At 38.6% G+C, this 24,209-nt stretch overlaps 1 protein-coding gene and 1 non-coding gene across 4 annotated transcripts in view; one reads left to right on the top strand and one right to left on the bottom strand.

Moving 5' to 3' along the window:
• Positions 1-24,209, bottom strand: part of USP6NL (USP6 N-terminal like) — a 176,790-nt gene that overhangs the window by 101,073 nt on the left and 51,508 nt on the right. The window lies entirely within an intron of this gene.
• LOC128573175 (U6 spliceosomal RNA) lies at positions 3,141-3,243 on the top strand. Its single transcript, XR_008376344.1, has one exon. It is a non-coding gene; the product is annotated as a U6 spliceosomal RNA (small nuclear RNA).

The following is a 24,209-nucleotide window of genomic DNA, read 5'->3' as shown; positions in this document are numbered from 1 at the left end:
TTTGTGATCACAGCATGTTATGTTTTAAGATGTGTTTTAGGAAAATAACACAAAATGATCAAGAAACATATAAAATTTTGACAAAGTAATCATCAAATGAGTCCTGAAGTTAACTTAGACTACTTTATGCTTTTAGCTGATACCAAAAACTGCCTTCATGATTAATTTCCATGATTATAAACGACTCTGTTGACTTAACTTCCACAACTTTTCCCATAGCTCATTCAGAATTATACATGCATGTACAGATATATCTATCATAATATAAGTTTGTTTTGAATTTGGCCCAATTGGTATTCATAAAAAATGCTCCAATTATATCAAATTTTTATAAACCAGATATAAGAAGAGAATTCATAGACTGCCCACCCTGATAGTAAATAACTAAGTCCACAGTCAGTGGTAACTGTCAACCCAGTGTTAACTTTCCTACTCTTTAAATCAAAAACGATACACAAAACCCAAACTGTGCCAAAAATGACACTCAAAGCAAGAAGTATTGCCTAGAATGACTGAGAAGCACAGCGGAAGAATTATCCTGTTGTATATTATTTGGTCCCTGAAGTTCAAATTAGACCATAAGGCCACCAAAAGCCAGCAGTTTGATAACACTGAATGGTATATAATAAATAAAAGTCTCATATCACACTGAAACTGTCACTGATTCAATAATTTTTTAAGTGTCCCATGCTCCAAGCACAATGCCACATAATTCTCAAGTCATACAGCCACGTTCAACCTCCCCTAACAAACCCCAAGAAAAAGTACGTGTATCTCTTGTGTCTGCGCAATATGATGTATATTCTTTGCACACTGTTACTATCTCTATGTTAATACTGTTATTAAGGTAGCTTGTATAATAAGTAAGATTTATTTTACATCACAAACATCAAAAGTGCCACACATATAGTAGGCAGTCGTTCATCAGGAGACCAGCTGAATTAAGCAGCAACTAGGGGCCTGGCTCATGAGCAATAGCTAACATTGATTCTATCTTTATGTATATAATCACATTTAATATCCCCACATCAAAACTATGAGGTAGGTCTCGTTATTGTTCATTAAACATACAAGAATACTGTTAAGTTAATTAACTTGCAGAGATCACAAAGTAAGTCTGTAAGTTAGAGATGTGGGATTTGGAGGAAACCGAGTAGGCTCCACAGCAGTGGTTCTCAACCTTCCTGATGCTGCAATGTATTTTCATTGTTAAAAAGGGGTTGCAACGCACAGGTTGAGAACCCTTGCTCCAGAGTGTTCTTAATCATTCCACGTGGTCTTTGAATGAACAAAATAGCAAGCAAATTAACAAGGATTTGTTAAGAGAACCAGTCAAAAGGGATCCTCAAAGTTGCATTAAACAAGGGTCAGAGGAGGCAAGGAAATGCCTCAAGTCAACAAGAAGCCAAAGAGGTGTCTCTAAGTAGAAAAGAGGCCAGAAAAGCGATGGAGAAAATGAAGCCTGCCCAGGATGAAGAGCAGCTTAGTAACAGCTCAGATCTGTTGAGCTTTTACTATCCATTAGGAACTATGCTGGATACATAGGTTACCCTGCTCAACACTCAAACAGCCCTATTGTAATTTATGTTTTACAGAAAGTTTTAATTATTTGTATATCTTACAGATGAGAAAAATGAAACTAGGAGGGAAAGCAACCTGCCCATGCTGACATTAGTGCCATAGGCTCAACTCAAACATGCCTCTGAGACCTACCTCATAGTTTTGATGTGGGATATTAAATGTGATTATGTACATAAAGATAGAATCAATGTTAGCTATTGCTCATGAGCCAGTTCCAAAGACTATACTCTTGCCCACTAAGCTACATACTAAACCCACTAAGCTTTAAAGAGAGAGAGAGAAGAGGGAGAATGGGAAAGGGAGAGAATAAGTCTATCTCCAAATTAATAAAGTTATAAGCTACCAAGAAACCATTTCATGCACAGTAACCAGGAAGTGATCTGGTTGATTTCAGTGTGCTCAAACCAACCCATTCTGGCTGTTTCTGCAAGTGAACATCCTGCTCCAATTAAAAAAAAAAAAAAAAAAAGGGAAAGAAAAAAAGAACCTTTCTAGATCTGCAAATAGTGACTTCTCAAAACTACTTTTTCTTCTGTACTTTCAGATATCCAAGTTTCCAAGAGTTTACTGATATTATAAAGTTGTCAGACTTTCAAGGATATAAAATGCTCAAGGAGTAGGGCGCCAGTCCCATATGCTGGAGGTGGCGGGTTCAAACCCAGCCCCGGCCAAAAACCAAAAAAAAAAAAAAAAAAAGGATATAAAATGCATTTGCAATATCTGAGTATTACAAAGTAAGCATGTTTCCAGATATTAAATTGTAGTAGCTCAATATTATTTTTATATACTAGATATAATGAGAAATTATGTTACCAATGTAAGATACTGGTCAGGAAAAAGAGGAACATGAGCTCTACAAATGTCCTTCGTACCTTATTTATTTGTCTCTCATTTATACACGCTACTAATCTAGTCCTACACTTACTTTGAACTCTTTTCGACCAAATTTTTTTTGTTGTTTTCTTTGTCTATACACAGCACATATATTCTTCAGGGCAAAGACTCATTAATTTAAAAATAGATGAAACCTTAACAAAACAGTATTTCTAACATATCTACTTCTGGCAAAGCAAAAATACTTTACTATTTCCATGAAAAAAGGTATCTTAAAACAAAATACTGTTCACAAAGGTTAAGGAATGAGGAACAGATGTACTACAGGGTAGTCTCAATGAAGGCACACCCACATACTTTGAGACAGAGTCTCACTTTGTTGCAACCATCACAGTCCCATGGGGTCATAGCTCACAGCAACATCAAACTATTGGGCTCAAGCAATACTTTTACCTCAGCCTCCCAAGTAGCTGGACTACAGGCGCTCACCACTATTTTGAAAGACAGGGGTCTTGCTCTGGCTCAGGCTGGTCTTGAACCTGTGAGCTCAGGGCAATCCACCCACCTCAGCGTCCCAGAGAGGTAGTTTTACAGGCGTGAATCTTCACAAATTCTTAACTCTCAACTTATATGAATACTGAACAGATGATATCCTGGCTGTTGGAACTTGGATCATATTCGAGTAGCTCCAAGCCCTGGAATTCTAGTGAGTCTCTAGGGTATTAGTCTTACTCCAAGGCACATGTACTAAAATTGGAATGATACAGAGAAGATTAGCATGGCCCCTGCGAAGATGACATGCAAATTCATGAAGCGTTCCATATTTAAAAAAAAAAAAAAGGCAACAAAAAAAAAAACCTTAAATGTAAACAGCAACAATAAAAAATAAAGAAGGAGAGAATCCAAGATGGCGGCCGAGTAACAGACTCCCTGAAAAAGGGAACGGTGAGTCTGGGGAGATAAGACTCCAGGCATCTCTGGCTAGTGGGATCTGCCTATAATAATCCCTTTGAGGATACAGGGAGTTAGCAAGGGACTTCTGAACCCCAAGAGGAGGACAAAAACAGTGGAAAACTGGCAAGTGGTTCCATGTGTTGGATTGACCTAATCCCTCCGTCACCTGTAAGTACAAGCAGCAGTGAGACTGCAAACTGGAAAGGACTTACCTGTGAACTGTTTTGGTGTTTTTGGACTTGGCACTCAGTTGAAATGCCCTAGGGAGAGCTTGGGCAGGAGTGCAGAGAACTTTGGGCATTGTCTGGGGCCCCAGACTGGGTCGCTGAGCCGGACGGAGATGATGCTGTTCGGCTGTGGGCCGCAGGGAGCCACTGTGAGAGAACTGCCCCGGAAAGCTCCGCCCTCAGGGTGACAGAGAAGAATCGGGTGGGAGCTGGAAACCTAGTGACTGAGCACCCTAAGGGTGGGGACTGAGCTGCCTTATACCCTTAACCCTCAGGGGCAGAGTGAGACTGGTTTTGGCACACTGGAGCCTTGGGCTGTTGCCCTGGGTAGAGTGCAGTGGTGTCACAGCTCATAGCAACCTCAAACTCCTGGGCTGGGCACCGCCCAGACCTCCATAAGAGCTGTGCCGCGACCCCCAATCCCGGACCCGTGCCCACGGGGCCTCCACATCCCCTGACCAGGAACTGCGAGAGCCGCACAACCCTGTGTCCTCCCTCCTGTACCCTCCCTGCCTCCACACTGGTCTGCTGCTCTGGCCAGGGACTCCGGTAGCCGCGTGCCCTCTGGAGTCCTCCCTGCCTCTGCACAGAGCCCTTCTCCTTGCCAGAGACTGCTGGAGCCTTGGGCTCTCTGTGCCAAAGTCACTGGGCGCCAGGCACTCCCAGAACCGAGCGCATCACCTCCCGCCCTGTTGCTGGATCCGGGTGTGTCACACTCTGGAGCTGCTTCCACAACCAGAACTCCCTGGCTGGGGCAGCCCCAGAGGAACTACACAAGGTCACTCTCTACCAAGATCCAGCAACAATAGAGTGATCCCGCTGGGGTCTAATCTTGGAGAGACACCTCCCCAACTCTGAGGACGGCCAGAGGCAATCGTGAAAAACAATTAAGAGGCAAAATCGACAGAAAAACACTGACAATATGAATAATCAGAGTAGATTAACTCCCCAAAGGATCAATGGGACAGACACAGCACAAGATCCAATACACAAACAAATAACTCAGATGTCAGAAATTGAACTCACAATCTGGATAGCAAATAAGATCAGATTAGAATTCCAAGCAGTAACCCAAAAGATATCTCAAGAATTCAACGAATTCAAAGACCAAATGACCAAAGATGTTGACACAAGACAGGAAGTTGCAGCCCTCAAAGATCTGAGAAACACAGTAGAATCCCTCGGAACAGAATGGACCAAGCAGAAGAAAGGATTTCTGACATTGAAGACAAAGCTTTCAAATGCTCCCAAACTCTCAAAGAGGAAGAGAAATGGAGGACAAAAACAGATCACTCTCAGGGAGCTCTGGGATAATTCAAAGAAAAACAATATTCGTCTTATAGGGATCCCCGAAAGCGACGAAGTGGCTTCACAGGACACAGAGTCTCTTCTCCATGAGATTACGAAGAACTTTCCAGACCTGCCAAGAGATTCTGAAATTCAGATAGCAGACAGTTTCAGAACTCCATCATGACTCAGCCCGAATAAGACATCCCCCCCAGACACATCATAATCAATTTCAATAAAGTTAATATGAAGGAGAAAATTATGAAAGCTGCCAGACGAAAGAAAACCATTACCTACATGGGCAAGAATATTAGAATAACTGCAGATCTCTCTGCTCAAACCTTTCAAGCTAGAAGAGGATGGTCATCGACTTTTAATCTCCTAAAACAAAATAACTTTCAACCCAGGATCCTGTACCCAGCTAAACTGAGTTTCATTTATGACGGAGAAATTAAATACTTCAATGACATTCACATGTTGAAGAAATGTGCCATAACTAAACCAGCTCTCCAGGATATTCTCAGACTTATCATCCATAAAGACCAGTGTAATCCTCCACCACAAAAGTAAACCCACCCAGAAAATTTTGATCAAATTCCAACTTCCACAGTCGCAAAAGGATTAAACATGTCCACCAGATTCTTGAAAGGCTTATCAATATTCTCACAGGTGAATGCTTTAAACTGTCCTCTAAAGAGGCCCAGGTTGGCTGACTGGATACAAAAACTCAAGCCAGATATCTGCTGTATACAAGAATCGCATCTTACACTAAAATACAAATATAGACTCAAGGTGAAGGGATGGTCATCTATACTCCAGGCAAATGGAAAGCAGAAAAAAGCAGGCGTTGCAATACTGTTCACAGATGCAACAAGCTTTAAACCAACCAAAATAATTAAGGATAAGGATGGACACTTCATATTTGTTAAAAGTAATACTCAATATGATGAGATCTCTATTATTAATATTTATGCACCCAACCGCAATGCTCCTTAATTTATAAGAGAAACTCTAACAGACATGAGCAACTGGATTTCCTCCACTTCCATAGTAGTTGGAGATTTTAACAACCCTTTAGCAGTGCTGGATAAATCCTCCAAAAGGAAGCTAAGCAAAGAAATCTTAGATTTACACTCAACCATTCAAGATCTGGATTTAAAAGACAACTACAGAACATTTCATCCTAACAAAACTGAATACACATTCTTCTCATCAGCCCATGGAACATACTCCAAAATCGACCATATCCAAGGCCACAAATGTAACCTCAGCAAATTTTAAAAAATAGAAATTATTCCTTCCATCTTCTCAGACCATCATGGAATAAAAGTTGAACTCAATAACAACAGGAACCTGCATACCCATACAAAAACATGGAAGCTAAACAACCTTATGCTGAAGGATAGATGGGTTATAGATGAGATTAAGAAGGAAATCACCAAATTTTTGGAACAAAACAACAATCAAGACACGAATTACCAGAACCTCTGGGATACTGCAAAGGCAGTCCTAAGAGGGAAATTTATAGCACTGCAAGCCTTTCTCAAGAAAACGGAAAGAGAGAAAGTTAATAACTTAATGGGACATCTCAAGCAACTGGAGAAGGAAGAACACTCCAACCCAAACCCAGCAGAAGAAAAGAAATAACCAAAATCAGAGCAGAACTAAATGAAATTGAAAACAAAAGAATTATACAACAGATCAATAAATCCAAAAGTTGGTTTTTTGAAAAGGTCAAAAAATAGATAAACCTTTGGCCAACCTAACCAGGAAAAAAAAAGAGTAAAATCTCTAATTTCATCAATCAGAAATGGTAACAATGAAATAACAACAGACCCCTCAGAAATTTCAAAAAATCCTTAACGAACAGTACAAGAAACTCTACTCTCACAAATCTGACGATCTGAAAGAAATCGACCAATACCTGGAAGTACGCCACCTACCAAGACTTAGCCAGAACGAAGTGGAAATGTTGAACAGGCCTATATCAAGTTCTGAAATAACATCAACTATACAAAATCTCCCTAAAAAGAAAAGCCCAGGACCAGATGGCTTTACGTCAGAATTCTACCAAACCTTTAGAGCAGAACTAGTACCTGTATTACTAAACCTCTTCCAAAATATAGAGAAAGAAGGAATATTACCCAACACATTCTACAAAGCAAACATCACCTTGATCCCCAAACCAGGAAAAGACCCAACAAGAAAAGAAAATTACAGACCAATATCACTAATGAATATTGATGCTAAAATACTCAATAAGATCCTAACAAACAGAATCCAGCAACACATCAAAAAAATTACACACCACAACCAAGTGGGATTTATCCCAGGGCCTCAAGGCTGGTTCAATGTACGTAAATCTATAAATGTAATTCAGCACACAAACAAACTAAAAAATAAGGAGCATATGATTCTTTCAATTGATGCAGAAAAAGCTTTTGATAATATCCAGCATCCCTTCATGATCAGAACACTTAAGAAAATTGGTATAGAAGGGACATTTCTTAAACTAAGAGAGGCCATCTACAGCAAACCCACAGCCAATATTGTATTGAATGGAGTTAAATTGAAATCATTTCCACTTAGATCAGGAACCAGGCAAGGTTGACCATTGTCTCCAGTGCTCTTTAACACTGTAATGGAAGTTTTAGCCATTGCAATTAGGGAAGAAAAGGCGATCAAGGATATTCACATAGGGTCAGAAGAGATCAAACTTTCACTCTTCTCAGATGATATGATCATATATCTGGAAAACTCTAGGAACTCTACTACAAAACTTTTAGAAGTGATCAAGGAATACAGCAATGTCTCAGGCTACAAAATCAACACCCATAAATCTATAGCCTTTATATATACCAACAATAACCAAGCTAAAAAAACAGTCAAGGACTCTATCCCTTTCACAGTAGTGCCAAAGAAGATGAAATATTTGGGAGTATACCTAACAAAGGACATGGAAGATCTCTACAAAGAGAACTATGAAACTTTAAGAAAAGAAATAGCTGAAGATGTTAACAAATGGAAAAACATACCATGCTCATGGCTGGGAAGAATCAACATTGTTAAAATGTCTATACTATCCCAAGCAATATATCATTTTAATGCAATTCCTATTAAAGCTCCATTGTCATATTTTAAAGATCTTGAAAAACAATACCTCGTCTTATATGGAATCAGAAAAAACCTCGAATAGCCAAAACATTACTCAGCAATAAAAATACAGCAGGAGGAATCATGCTACCAGACCTGAGACTGTACTATAAATTGATAGTGATCAAAACAGCATGGTATTGGCACAAAAACAGAGAAGTAGATGTCTGGAACAGAACAGAGAACCAAGAGATGAACCCAGCTACTTACCGTTATTTCATCTTTGACAAGCCAATTATAAACATTCAGTGGGGAAAAGATTCCCTATTTAACAAATGGTGCTGGGTGAACTGGCTGGCAACCTGTAGAAGATTGAAGCTGGACCCATACCTTTCACCATTAACTAAGATAGACTCTCACTGGATAAAAAGATTTAAACTTAAGACATGAAACTATAAAAATACTTGAAGAAAGTGCAGGGAAAACGCTTGAAGAAATCGGCTTGGGTGAATATTTTATGAGGAGGACTCCCCAGGCAATTGAAGCAGTATCAAAAATACACTACTGGGACCTGATCAAGCTAAAAAGCTTCTGCACAGCCAAGACCACAGTAAGTAAAGCAGGCAGACAGCCCTCAGAATGGGAGAAAATATTTGCAGGTTATACCTCCAATAAAGGTCTATAACCAGAATCCACAGAGAACTCAAATGTATTAGCAAGAAAACAACACGTGATCCCATCTCAGGGTGGGAGAGATGGGCAAGGAACTTGAAGAGAAACTTCTCTAAAGAAGACAGATGCACGATCTACAAACACATGAAAGAAAGCTCATCATCCTTAATCATCAGAGAAATGCAAATCAAAACTACTTTGAGATATCACCTAACCCCAGTAAGAGTAGCCCACATAACAAAATCCCAAAACCAGAGATGTTGGCGTGGATGTGGAGAAAAGGGCACACTTCTACACTGCTGGTGGGAATGCACACTAATACGTTCCTTCTGAAAGGAGGTTTGGAGAATACTTAGAGACCTGAAAATAGACCTGCCATTCGATCCTATAATTCCTTTACTATGTTTATACCCAGAAGACCAAAAATCACAATATAAAAAAGCCATCTGTACCAGAATGTTTATTGCAGCCCAATTCATAATTCCTAAGTCATGGAAGAAGCCCAAGTGCCCATCGACCCACGAATGGACTAGCAAATTGTGGTACATGTATACCATGGAATATTATGCAGCCTTAAAGAAAGATGGAGACTTTACCTCTTTCATGTTTACATGGATGGAGCTGGAACATATTCTTCTCAGCAAATTATCTCAGGAATGGAAGAAAAAGTATCCAATGTACTCAGCCCTACTATGAAGCTAATTTATAGCTTTCACATGAAGGCTATAACCCAGCACAAGACTATGAGGAAAGGGCCAAGGAAGGGGAAGGGAGGGGCGAGGTTAGGGTGGAGGGAGGATAATGGGTGAGGCCACACCTATGGTGAATCTTAGAATGGGTACAGGCGAAACTTACTAAAGGCAGAATACAAATGTCCACATACAATAACTAAGAAAATGCCATGAAGGCTACGTTGAACAGTTTGATGAGAATATTTCAGATTGTATATCAGATTGTATATGAAACCAGCACATTGTACCCCTTGATTGTACTAACGTACACAGCTATGATTCAACAATAAAAATGAAAAACAATAAAGAAAAAGATAAAGAAGCCATTTTAGGCATCTGTGTACATAAAATAAAAAAAAAGAATGCTGAAAAACAAATCTAGTCATACCCAAATACACATTCCTTTAATATTAAGAAACACTTATATAATTTAACAGATACATTACCTTCCTGATAATGAATATATTTGAGGAAAATAGCAGTGGTAAAACATAAATAAGATGTTAAATAAAACAATAATCTTAAACACAACTGATCCATCTGAAAGGCTGGGTTCCAGGTGACATCTTATTTGGAGACCCTAAAAATTCACATTTTGGTTTCTTTACAATAACCCATTCACAACCCAACGCCCCCCCCTCAACTCATCCGGCTAAACACTTAATACACACAGGTTCAGCTCTGCGCCTGTAGCTGAAGCAGCTAAGGCACCAGACACATACACCAGAGCTGGCGAATCTGAATCCAGCCTGGGCCTGCCAAAGAACAATGACAACTACAACAAAAAAATAACCAGGCATTGTGGTGAGCACCTGTAATCCCAGCTACTTGGGAGGCTGAGACAAGAGAATTCCTTAAGCCCAGGAATTAGAGGTTGCTGTGAGCTTTGTTGCCAAGGCACTCTACCCAAGGCGACAGCGTGAGGCCGTGTCTCAAAAAAAAATACACACAGGTTCAATCCAATCCTAAATGAATTTTCGACACAGCAAAGAGTAAAACTCTTTTCAGAAGTCCTAAGAAGAGGAAAAGAATTTTTCCAGAACAGCGCACTTGATAAGTTGTACCAATTTCCACATACAATATCACCACACTCCAAGGAGACTAACTATAAAAACACCGCACATAAAAGTTCTGCCATCCTTTTCACTGCAGGAAACGTTTCTTGGAAAGCACTGTCTCCAAGTGATTGAGTAAACTATCTGAAACTATAGAATGCATTCATAACAGCGATCTACGTTCTTCTTTTATAAGCAGATAAATGATAGGGTCAAACCCCCCCAAATAGGGTGGACTCACCTAAAAGAATCAACCCCCTACGCTCTCCCACTGGATATCCCACCTGAGAAAGGTGAACGGTCAACCCCCTATACTACCTCACCAGATGTCCCACCTGGGAACCTCCACCCGTCCAACAGATGTCCAACCTAGGAGAGGGAAGGTCTCGACCCCCACCTTCCTGAGCTTTAACACCCCCATACACCACTGCCCACGTGTGGATTTCTTCCCGGTTGGAAATCTTTCCCCACCTAAACCTGGGTGGAATAAAGCCATTTTAATTGCTCAAACTGGGCCTCCATTTTCCTTTCATCTCGTACCTCAAAATTATCTTTCATCTTTGGCTCTGGAACCTTTCTTTTTTTTTTTTTTGTACAGACAGAGTCTCACTTTATGGCCCTCGGTAGAGTGCCATGGCCTCACACAGCTCACAGCAACCTCCAACTCCTGAGCTTAAGGTGATTCTCTTGCCTCAGCCTCCCGAGTAGCTGGGACTACAGGCGCCCACCACAACGCCCGGCTATTTTTTGGTTGCAGTTTGGCCGGGGCCGGGTTTGAACCCGCCACCCTCGGTATATGGTGCCGGCGCCCTACCGACTGAGCCACAGGCTTTCAATAAGCATGACCAACTTTACAATGTAGCAAAAAAAGACTGGAAACAACATAAATGTCTACCAACTCAGCTATTAAAAACCATAATGCAAAATTATATGCAATGATTTCAATTCATCTCCAAGATATACTGGAGAAATAACCTGTAAAACAAGGTTTAAAACAGGGTCTGAACTGTCTGTTGGGGGTTAGGACACAGTTCACAGTGGTAAAGGAGGGGCTGAACAGAAAGGACACGTCTTTTTTACTCTTATCAAAAAAAAAAATTACCTTACCACACACTTAGGTTCACCACAGGAGAATACCAGCAGTGCGAGAGAGGCAAAACCCCACTCCTGAAAGCATATCCCGCAGTCCACGGAGGACAGCTGCTACCACAGAGTGCCGCGGCCTCCACTGTGAATGGAGACGACGGGGCAGGTCACAGCTTAATCGGAAGAGCTGATTATCTGAAGTCAGGAAAGAATTTCAGCAAGATCATTCTCTGTTTAAAATTACAAGTAAGAGCCGATTTGCATTTTTCCTCTGGGACTTGTCTTCAGTTTGGCTTACGCTCTGTTAGAAACCTAAGCACCCCTAGAAGTGAGCCGCCCAAACTGCTGGGCAAGTATAAGGGAAACCAGCAGAAACTAAGCTAATTACCTACTTCCTCTTAAACACTACCAACCACCATAAATCTTTTGAAAAATGTGGTTATCCCAACTATAGCACAAGACTATGGAGATAGGGCCAAGGAAGGGGAAGGGAGGCGGGAGGTTTTGGTGGAGGGAGGGTTTTGGGTGGGGCCACATGTACGGTGCATCTTAGAATGGGTACAGGCAAAACTTACTAAATGCAGAATACAAATGCCTACATACAGTAACTAAGAAAATGCCATGAAGGCTACGTTGAACAGTTTGATGAGAATATTTCAGATTGTATATGAAACCCGCACATTGTACCCCTTGATTGCACTAATGTACACAGCTAGGATTTAACAATAAATAAATAAATAAATAAAAATAAAAATAAAAGAAAAATGTGGTTATCCTTATTTATAGTATGTTTTAGAAAGGGCTTTCCTACTGAATTATGTCTGGAATGCGCATATATCTGCAAATATACGCAAACCAGCTTTCCCAAAATCTATAGTCAACAGTTCTGTAATTTGATTGATTCACTGAACACATACTGTTTCACAAAATTAGTCCAGTAATTTTACTTGAGATTTTGTTTTTATTCAATTCAACAGAATTCCTAGTAACTTCTCTGCCACTTACAAATACAAACTTGGGCAGGTGGGCAGTCCCAAGTTTGTATCTGTAAGTGGTAGAGAAGTTACTAGGAATTCTGTTGAACTGAATAAAAACAAAATCAGTAATAAAGTAAAATTCCTAACCTATCCAAATTTCAGTCTCCTTACCTATAAAAGAAAAAGTTATGACAACAAAAGCATAAGCTCTTATTTACTAAGTGGCCACGTGCACGTGTGCCTGCTACCATTTCATGTTATAATGTCCTACCCATATATTCTCAAGCATGTTATCATATGTAAACTCAAACAACCCTGTGGTATAAACACTATTTTTACCAAATCACAAGTGGGAAAGGGAAGTACTCTTTTAAGTTTCCAAATGTCTCACAGCAGGTGGCAGCGGAGAGTGTGAACACAGTGGGAATCCAGAACCCATACTTGACACCATTAACTACAGCTGCCTAATAATTATAAAATACTTCCTGCTCAACTCATAAAATTCTTATGAAGATCACATTTAATCGACTCATAAAAGCATTTGAAAATGCTTAAGTACTATCTAAACAGAAGTTATATATTATTAGTAAAGTCTTAAGGATTAATAAAATTGACCTAAGTAAGCAAAAGTTACAAGTTTTTTAAATGTTAAAAGAATTTAAAAGGCGTCTTAAAGTTCAATTTCTCACAAATGATTAAATCCCCTCTCTGACACTCAATTTCTTGGTAAGGTTTCCAGAGATAAAAATCTCACACGCTCACAGGTTAGTCCAGTCCATCTTGAAATGTTCTAATTATTATTAGAAATATCTTCCTTTTAGTACTAAACAAAATTAGGCTTTCCCCCATGCCAGGCTTATAAATACAAACCTTGGCCCTATTCACACCGTTCAACACATGGCATTTATTAAAGTCTTCTTTGAAATCTGACTCCCAAAATTCAACATCATACCCCAGAAAAAATCTAATATGAGAACAGCAGCACCATTCCCTCCCTAGATCTGTAAACAAGCATTCGCTTTTTTTTTCTGGTTAGCAAGTCAATTTAATGGGTCCCATATTAGTATACCCTTAATTAAAATCTCTCAGTCCTCTCTTAGAAGCTTTCTCATTCCATGTAGAGCTTGACATTTTATCCTTTTTAATTAAATCATTTTTCATTGTGGTCCATGATTCCAGGCTGTGAAGATCTTAGGAAATCTCAGTTACATAACCTTGTTTTAGCTAGCCCTATCAATTTTGTTCTTTTCCTCCTTCCCTTCATAAATCCAATAATTGTAACTAAATTTTCATTCTCACTACTGAAAAACTGCTGAGTAAGCTTTAGATCCTGGGACACAATAGCTAGAACCTTAATTCTCACTGACATCAACACATTAAGTACTATCTATCAATCAATTATAAAATCTTACACAAACTATCAACTAACCATCATTTCTTCCAGCCTATGGTAGGCTCATAGAAGACTACCAAATACCTCTCTAACACCCAAATAAACCTATCTCCAACCTCTCCTTAGGTTGCCTGTTCAGTGACAATTTAAAAAAAAAAAATTAAGTTATATTAGTTTGTTCTCATTATATCTAGAAAAGCCCCTGAAGATCATTATTTCCTTTAAATCCGTTCATAAACCATTATTCAATAAGACCACAATAGGGTTCTGATGGAAATTAGCATGAAGTTCAAGTTCAGTTTCTAATTACCAGAACCCACCCCTGCTCCTCTTTTGAGCCTAGTCTTCTGGTATCTTCTCCATGTTTTGCTACCCTTAAAAGACTATTAAGCTACTCCAAAATATTAAAACTATAGCTCATCTAATCCTAAGACCTAAACTCAATGGGTTTTATTATCTCCTCTCAACTTTGGGCTTCAAGACCTCTCCTGTCCATTTTCTTTCTCTGTTTAAAGATAACTCTGCTGTTAAAAGAACAACAGTGACAACAAAGACAGATGAAAGTCAAAGAGTGCGAGACTTATATGCTGAATCTGCCATGTTTATGTTATATGATCTGCTCTGAACAGCAGGCCTATCTGGTCATTTCTGATCTTCAGGATCCAAAACAGGCTTTGGGAAGTGTTCACAGATGTCAATCCATTTTTTCTCGAGTTTCTCTGACGTTATGTTTTTTAAGTAACTACTACTCTTTTTCACTCCTGTTGGTTATAAGCCTTTTCTCCCACCTTTAGTTCAAGCTCTTCTTAAATGTGAACTCAAAGCGTATCTTAAACAACTATGTTATTTTGTGTATCTTCCTTTATCTTTTCTTTCTCAATAGAATACACAGTCATGGCAGATTTTTCTTCAATTGATCCAGTTTTCCTTTTAGTCTGTGAATATAATCAAGCCCTTATTTACTCCACCATAGTTCAAAATCACTTTCCTAAAGATAATCATATATAACTTACTAGGTAGGTATAGAATCTTCTTCCTTTGTAAGTACAAATTCTAAGAAGTTATCATCACTGGTACCTTATCAACAAGTACTTCCTTGTTAGTTAGAATTAGCCCTGAAAAGCAGCTCCCTTTGTTGTTCCGTAACTTTCTAAAATGTTTACCAGTAAGTGTTTAAAAATAGATTGATTTAAATTCCATTAAGCTCTAATGTCAGGCATAAAGTCTTGCTGAAAAAGGTGGCTAGAAATGATAGTAAGATCTCATATGCTCAAAAGTGGCAAAGAAATTCAATGGGGAAAAAGTCTTTACAACAAATAGTGCTTAAATAAGTGGATATCTATATGAGGAGACCTCACACAATACACAAAAATCACAGACATATACATATTCAAGAGCAAAAACTATCAAACTTCTAGAAGAAAACAAGGAAAATATCTTTATGATACTGGGTTAGGCAAAGATTTCTTTAAAATAAACACAAACTAGAAAAGAAAAATTATTAAAAATAGAACTCATCAAAACTAAAAACATTGCTCTTCCAGAGACAATAGTTAAGACTTGGCACCCGTAGCTCCCTCATGCACTGGGGCAAGTGGGTTCAAACGGGCAGTCCTGCTAAAACAACAATAACAAAAAAACAGACGGGCGTTGTGGCATGCACTTGTATTCCCAGTTACTTGGGAGGCTGAGGCAAGAGAATCACTTAAGCCCAAGAGTTTGAGGTTGCTATGAGCTGTGATACCATGGCACTCTACCAAGGGCAACATACTGAGACTCTGTCTCAAAAAAAAAAAAAGATAATAGTTAAGAAAAAAGACAAGGCACAGACTGGAAGAAAATAACTGTAAAACAGGTATCTGACATATATATTCAGAATATATAGGAAATTCTCATAACTCAATAAGACAACAAATAACCCATTCTTTTTTAAATGGGCAAAAGATTTGAAAAGATACTTTACAAAATTAGATAAGTGAATGGCCATATAAAAAGATGCTCAATATCACCAGTTACCAGAAAAATGTAACGTAAAATCACATTGAGATACCACTGAGACACCACTATAGACAAAGTTAAAAATATTTTAATAACACCAAGTATTAACAAGACGTGGAGCACCCAGAACTCTCATACACTGCCAATGAGAATGCAAAATGCTGACAGCCACATTAGGAGAGGGAGGACACATCTTATAAAGTAAATGTGAACTTCACCATATCCAGCAGTCTCACTCCTAAGTATTTAACCAACAGAAACAAAAACATTTATTGATAAAAATGTTTATATGAATGTAAATATAGCCCCAAACTAGAAACAACCCAAATGTCCATCAGTTGGTAAACTGATAAGCAAATTGTGGTTAATCTACACTTTAGAATACCACTCAACAAGAAAAAAAAAAAATACTGACAGCATGCAACAATACAAATAAATTAAACACAAAAAACTTCATACATTATTACTTCATTTATATGAAATTCTAGAACATATATATGTTTGTTTATTTGCTTGTTTTTGGTCTTCTCCACTGGACTCAATGATCAGGCCATGTCATTTTATTTACTACTATAACCAGTGCTTTGGACAGTTTCTAACACCTAACTGTTACTCAATATACTTACTGAATGACTAAATAAGAATTATCTACCTCAGTCCTATCTAACCACAACTCTAGCAACATAGGTCCATTGTAGAGATGAGAAAACCAAGACCCAGAGAGGTTAATGTTGGCCCGAGACTACGAAGCTATTAAAAGGTGGGGCCAGGAATCAAACACAGCCTCTCCGACTCCAAGTCCTGTCTACTTAACCATGTGTTAAGATCCATAAATACTGTACCAAAACTCGCTGAGTTTCTACAACGCATTTTTTAAGTTTGCTCACTTAAGCTCTTAAGTTAATGGTCAGTCCCTGTTATAAATTCTCAGAACTATGGAAAGTATTTCCCTGATCAAACATTCTTTGAAATAATAGACCCAGCTCAATTGTTTTGTTAGGGAGAGAGCGTTAGTAGGCCTGATGGTACTTCCTGAAATAGTCTTTAATTGGTGACAACTAAATTTATAGTACATTTCTATATAATAGATGCATCTTTCCACTAAAGTAAATAATAAAGTATTTATATAGTCATCCTTTTAACAAGAAAGTCTGTTGTCTGTCCACTCTTACACATTACTAGTTCTCACCATACCATACTTCTAGACTTCCTGCCAAGACTAAACAAGAACGAGCTAACCATCCTTAGCAAAAGCTTTGGATGTGCCTAGAGGCGTGGCATATGCAGCCCAATTAAGAAAAAACAAAGGTTATATTCAGCAATGTGAGACCTACTACAATAATTCTATTCATTGGGGAAAAAATAAAAACCAGAAAAAGAAAAGCAGAATGAAAGAGCTTTTGAATGACAGTGAACTTAAACAAGTGAGTCAGGATGGTGAGTCACCCTTAAGTGCATGCCTCAGTGTGAACAGATACCACCATAAATCCTAGGATGTTAATCATAATCCTTTTCAAAATAAGGAAATAATACTGTTTTATGTTGAATTCCTGTTCTCAATGTGGTCATAGTTTTACCACATGCATGACAACTGTTAAGTGGTTTTAAGATTAGTCCTTGAACTACTCTCTATGGACAGAGGTGGGTGTGAAATACATGAGTATAACTAACTCCAAGTCCAGGTTTGGTGAAGTTCTGTAGTAGCCTTTAGTTAGGGATAAGATCAAGAAAACACTTTCATGCTGGTGTAACACAATTCACATTATGCAGAACCTGCCAGTAGGAAACACGCCAACTAAACATATTCCTAACTCTAAGCATGGACACATTTCTTTCCTTGCAAGGAACCCCTTTCTAAATTTGCCTATTTCTACCAATAGCATCACAATCCCAGGCCTTAAATTCAAAAGCTTAGCATTATTTTTAACATTTTATTTTTCCTTCAACATTTTACATGTAATTTCTCCCATTTCTTAGTATTCTTTTTAGTCATCCCCTCCTTTTTTCATTTACCCCCAATACCACATTAACCCACAACCACATTTTGACCACAGAACTGTTGAATACAAAGAAAAGGTTATTTCAAGACAATGTAAATAATTCCCAAAGGCGGTCTACTGGTATGATTTGGTAGGTAAATCCTAAATAACTTGCCAATAATAACTAGCAACTCTTAAATCCGAGTCTTTCTCTGTAATAATATTCCTCCCATTAATGTGAACCTCCATGTTTTCTTGTGTGGGAATCAGAGGGATGGCACACTGGGGTGAGTGAGTATACAAGAAGTAATAGATAACCCACTCATGAGACTACTCATTCAAGTAAATATTACCCGCTATGTATGTCACAACTAAATAAAACGTTGAAAACCCTATGGCCCTCATTCATTAGTTAATATGAGATTTGCTTCAGTATAACAAAACTTCAAGTAACAAGTCTTAAACAAGACATCAGTGCCTCTCCTGATGTCTACGAAATCTCACCCATCCAGGTCTGACACAGGGACTCCAGAGTCAACGGGAATCCAGGCTCCTTTAACCCCTCTTTCTTTATGCCTCTGTCTTTAAAACCACTTCATGATCCAAAATGGTTACTGGCTTTCCAGCCATCACATTTGTATTACAGACAATATGAAGAAATAAAGGAAGATGGGTGGGAAGAAGGGAATAAAGAGTAACAACACTGTCCCAAATAAAAACTACTAAGAGGCCAAAAATTCAAAAGAGTTTTCACAGTTTCACATGGCTGAGAGACAAAAACTAGAGCTCTGGGCACAGAGCATGAGCCAGGGCAGGAGGGCCAAGATCCCACAGAGAAAGCAAGCAAAGAGAAAACAGCCCAAAATTTGAGCCCCCTAACTCCTCAATTCATTTGCCCATTCATAAGCAGTGCAGACTGAGAGAAGTCAGGCAGAAAAGTAGCAACAAGAAGATAAAAAGCTAAACAGAGCTTTTGGCAGACTCATGGTCCTCAGAAGATAAAACTGGAGTTGGATCCACCAAGGGGGCAGGAACTTGGTAAACACCCCAGATTTCCAGCTGAGACCCCTGAATGAATGAGTGTATCCTAGGATTAATGGAGATCTAGATATAAATAATGCCTTATAAATATTAAAATTCAGACCTGCAACAGCTCAAACACAACGGGACTAAATCACTCTGCCTCTTCTTTAACTGCCTACAAAGAGCTGAAAATGTCCAAAACCTCTATAAGTTTTTCATATGTATTATCTGCCATTTAATCAAAAGTTACCAAACATATGAAGAAATAGTACCAAGAAAAAAAAGAAAACGGAGACAGACTCCCAAAGTAAGACAGAATTGTTTTTAAATCATATGAAAAACCCAGGACTGAAAAACATAATCACTGAAATTCCCTCAGCAGCGATATAATAGCACATTAGACACAGCTGAAGAGAGAATTAATAATCTAGAAGACAAATCAGCAGAAAACAGAATAAAACCAAAAGGAGAAAAAAGGATAAAAAACCCATGAAAGAGCAGAGGAAACAAATGAGACACAGGAAACCATAACATACAAAGAACTGGAGCTCCAGAAAGAGACCACAGAAAGGACAGTGCAGGCTCGGCACACTGGGCATAAGCTCAGTGGTTACGGCGCTGGCCACATGCACCGAGGCTGATGGGTTCAAGCCCGGCCCAGGCCAGCTGAACAACAATGACAACTGCAACAAGAAAATAGCCAGGCATTGTGGCGGATGCCTGTAGTCCCAGCTACTTGGGAGGCTGATGCAAGAGAATCACTTGAGCCCAAGAGTTGAGGTGGTTGTGAGCTGTGACGCCATGGCACTGTACCGGGGGCGACATACACAGTGAGACTCTGTCTCAAAAAAAAAAAAAAAAAAACAGAAAGAAAGGACAGTGCAGAAGCAGTTTGCTAATAAGGAAGAACGGTGCCTCACAGGTTCAGAAGGCACAACAAACCCCAAGCGAGATAAATATTAAAAAAACACCAGGACACATCAGAGTAACACTTTAAAAAGTTAAGGACAAAGAAGAAATATTAAAAAGCAGTCATTAACTTACTGTTCAACTTTGCTGAAAGAAGGATGTCTTATTTAAGGGGTGAGACAATAAACATTTTGTGTAAAAAAAAAAAGCAGTCATTAAGAAAAATAAGAAAAAAAACTTTCAAATGAGCAGCAATAAAACAAATGGCAAATTTCCAAACAGAAATTATGGAAGTCATAAGACAATGAAATTACACTTTTAAAATTCTAGAAGAAAATAAACAGCAACTTAGGACTTCAAGGAATTTTGAAAGCATCCTTCAAAAGTGAATACAAAATAAAGACATTTCCACACAAGCAATAACTGAGACATTTAATGGTGAGCATACATAATAAGCAGACAAATCAGAGAAAAACTTTAAAAAGTTTTACATACACTATGAGCAGAAAACTATGAGTCTCTAAGAATGAAAAGACATAAGGGAAGGAAGAGAGAAATGAAAAGGGTAAATATAAAAGATATTAAATACATGAGGTTTAAAGTGTATGTAGAATTAAAACATAAAGCAATAATAACTCTGAAGATAGACAGGACATAAGTGGAATTAATTACCTTACAGTTCTTGGATTTTTCTGTGAAATGTATTTAGTACTAATTTTTTATACATTCTGTAATTGCCTAGATGGCATATTTAGATCAAACACTAACGCAATTAAAAAACTACTTCTAAAAAATTCATAGAAAAGCAATACGAGCCTTTAAGTCGTTTGGTTACATACTTCTATAATTTTCAAAATAACATGAATAAGAGACTGCTAGATACTGTGAGTCAAATGTCCAAGTGTTGGTCTTAAAAAAACAGGTGTGCACATGAGCGTGATTTTGTGTGGAGCTAACAGGATGATGCAGCGTATACAATGTAATACATGGACTAGTTTCTCAGGGAATTTCTGAAAATTATAAATAAACGTGTAAATGCTTTAGGACATTTACATTAAAGGCAATATTTACTGACCTAAGTAATAATTTCTACTTTTCACGTCAGAGACACATAAACAAGACACTCAGAATTTTGAAAGTACCTTAAAATAAGGGTACAGCCTACTTAGCTGGTTTTTAGTACGGTAAAACAGTAACGTTAAGCTCATTTCTCAAACCAGTCAGTAATTCAACATCTAAAATGTACACATAGTCTATCCCAAGCATACTAGTAAGACTTAGTACAACTTGGACAGTTATAATCTCTTTGAGATAAAATGGAAAGTCTCATTTTGACCTTTCTTATTGCAATTTAACACTTTAAGTGTTCCAAACATGGTATCAACTGAGTAATGTTACACTACAGTAACAAATGGAAAACCAATGCATTAAGCGCAAATCTACTGCACTTCCTCAAAGTGCACCTAAACCTTGACCAAACATCCTGTAGGCATCAACTGCTATGCACTGACTAGGGCGGGTGAGTCCCCTCTTGTTCCCGCGGCGCCATCTGTCCTCACGGTACCTGCGTCTACCACTTGCTCTTTGACCACAATTTCTCTCAGCCTCATTTTCCTTATTTGCAAAATTGGGACTCAGGATGGAGTCTATAAAGCAAGTAGTATTTGTATATTGGAAAAAAGACTGGAATGATAGTGAAATATTAAAAGGTTTTCTCTAAGGAGAGTACAAAAAAAATTTTTTAAATATCTCTCCTTTGTGTGTTCTATGTTAAAATTTTCTGCACTGAGGATTATAATTCTATAAAAATAAAAAGTCCTGTTTTGCTCAAAAAGTACACAATACATTACACATATCTTGAGTTTTCCATTATCTTTTATAATTACGGTCACTTAGTACTTGCTCTGTGCTGGATACATTACATAAACTATCTTCACTTAAAGCTCATCATAAACTCTGAATATGCCATCTAGGCAATCACAAAACATACTAATATTAAGCAAAATAAGCCTTTAAATGTAAGAAAACCAGGATGAAAACGGTTGCTCAGCTAGTTTACAACAGCACCAGGGTTCAAACCCACTCTAACTTGTATGCTTTAAATATTACATTATAACTTGGTCTGATTATCAACTTGTCAGCAAAGCTGAGAATCATGTTACTATTAAGGAACAGAAAGAAAATGCAGAGACTCAAGGGCTTTTTTCTTAGACAACTCTGCCCTAGAACACCCTATCACCTCTCTTCTTAGTCCTGCAGTAACATTCTCTAAAAGAAGAAGTGACGGTGTGGGGTTATCTGTTTTTAAAATATTCCTAGGCTTAGCAGACTTCACTTCCCAAGCCATCTCCAATAACAGCTGAGACTCCAAAGTGAAAGGAAAAAAGGGCCCCACCCCAATATTTAGGTATTCAAACAACAGTAAAGTTTGCCATTTTACCCAGGAACAAGTCTCTCAAAACCTTCACTCACAAGTAATTTATCCTGCTATGATGCAAAACAACTTTAGACACAATTAGAACCAGGTTGATGCGCTTTGTTCCTAAGTCAAGGAAGAAAGCAGAAAATCAGAACTAGGAAGGAACTATGGCAGGCAGATACACTGATGATCACTGCCTAAAGGAGTCAGAAAGCAAAAAAAATGCATAAGGGAACCTTAAAAAGCATTTATTCTAAATCTGTCTTCAGTATACTCAAGCACCCTGAATATCTTATTAGGTGCTGAGTGCTAAGAAAAAATGTTTAGTATACTCTATGGTATAAGATGGTAAAATAAAATTCTAAGTAGTTTCATCCTGCCTGGTTAAAACATTGTACTTGTTCAAGCATCAAAAAGATCCGCATTGCAGAATACCTCATTTCCTAATTGAACAGTTGATACATGCTTATGAAATATGTATAAAGAAAAGTGAACTCTCTTCCCTTACACCCCTCCCCAAAACCTATTTCCAATATTAGCTGTTCCTGGCGTGTTTCCATAGTCTTTCTTCTCTACACATTCCGAGATGGACATAATGAAACCACACACACGCACACACACCAACACACAGGGCAGGCAGTAGAACCATACTGGGCATAACTGTTCTGTGATTTTCTTACTCAAATATATTTTGTAGGTATTTTTCAATGTCTCTTCAGGCAAAAGCAAGCGTGTTCTTTTTTTGTAGTTGAGATTGTTATTAGCACATATTTATGAGGCAAATGTGGTATTTTGTAACAGCCGTGGACTGTGCAATGATCAGATCAGGGTATTTGGGGTATCCATCACGTCCAGTATTTATCAATTCTGTATGTTGGGAATACTTCAAGTCCTCTCTTCTGGCTGTCTTGGAATGTGTAATACATTGTTATTCACTATAGTCACCCTGCTGGACTATGAAATATGAGAACTGCTCCTTCCACCTAACGGTATGTCTGCAGCCCTCAACCAAACTCTCTTTCCCTGCTCCCCATAAACACCTTCCCCAGCAGCAGATTTCATAAGCATGTACCAATTGTTCAATTAGGAAATGAGGTATTCTGCGATGCAGATCTTTTTGATGCTTGAAGCACATTTTAACCAGGCAGGCTGAGTGGCTGGAATGGTCCAGGTTAGGTGGGCTCAGTAGGGCAGGTGCATGACTGCTGAACTTCTGTCCTGAGGTCTGAGAGCCAGGCAGCAGGAGAAAGGAAAAGGAAACTACTTAGAATTTTATTTTAGCATCGTACGTATTATTTTAGCATTTTATCTTAGCACTCAGCACCTAATAAGATATTCAGGCCGCTTGAGCCTCTGGTGTGTACCATTCTATTCTCTGTCTCCAAGACACATGAGTGAAAACATGTGATATTTGTCTTCCTGTGTCTGGCTTACTGCACTTAACAACTTCCAGTTCCATCCATATTGTCAAAAGTATTCCTTTGTAACAGTAATTATCCTCCACTGTATGGATATACTTCAAGGTGCAGTCCCCAAACCACTGGTCCGTGGCCACTAGGAACCCGGCCCCACAGCAGGAGGTGAGTGGCAGCTAGTGAGAGAAGCTCCCCACTGCTGGCACCATGGCCTGAGCTCCGCCTCCTGTCAGAGCCCCCCCTCACCCCCGACCTCCCCTCCACTTCGTGGAAAAACTATCTTCCATGATCCCAGTCCCGGGTGCCAAGAAGGTTAGGGACTGCTGGGGATTGCTGCTTTAATGCATCGACATTCCTCCTCTGGCAGTTTCTGGTGGTTTGGCATGCTGCTTCTCTTAGCACACAAACACAACAACAGTATTTCAATAGAATATGGGTCACAGACTAGAATTAGTGGATGAGAGAAACATGATTTTTAATTTTGAAAAGAATATCAAATTGTCCATCATCGAAGTATAGTAATTTGTTCTTTTACTAACAACGTACGAGCACCCCCATTATCACACTGAACGCAGG

The sequence above is a fragment of the Nycticebus coucang genome, chromosome 20 (assembly GCF_027406575.1).
Source record: "Nycticebus coucang isolate mNycCou1 chromosome 20, mNycCou1.pri, whole genome shotgun sequence".
NCBI classification, from domain to species: domain Eukaryota; kingdom Metazoa; phylum Chordata; class Mammalia; order Primates; family Lorisidae; genus Nycticebus; species Nycticebus coucang.
Note: the sequence above shows the minus strand (reverse complement) of the source record. Positions and strands in the feature narration are given on the sequence as shown.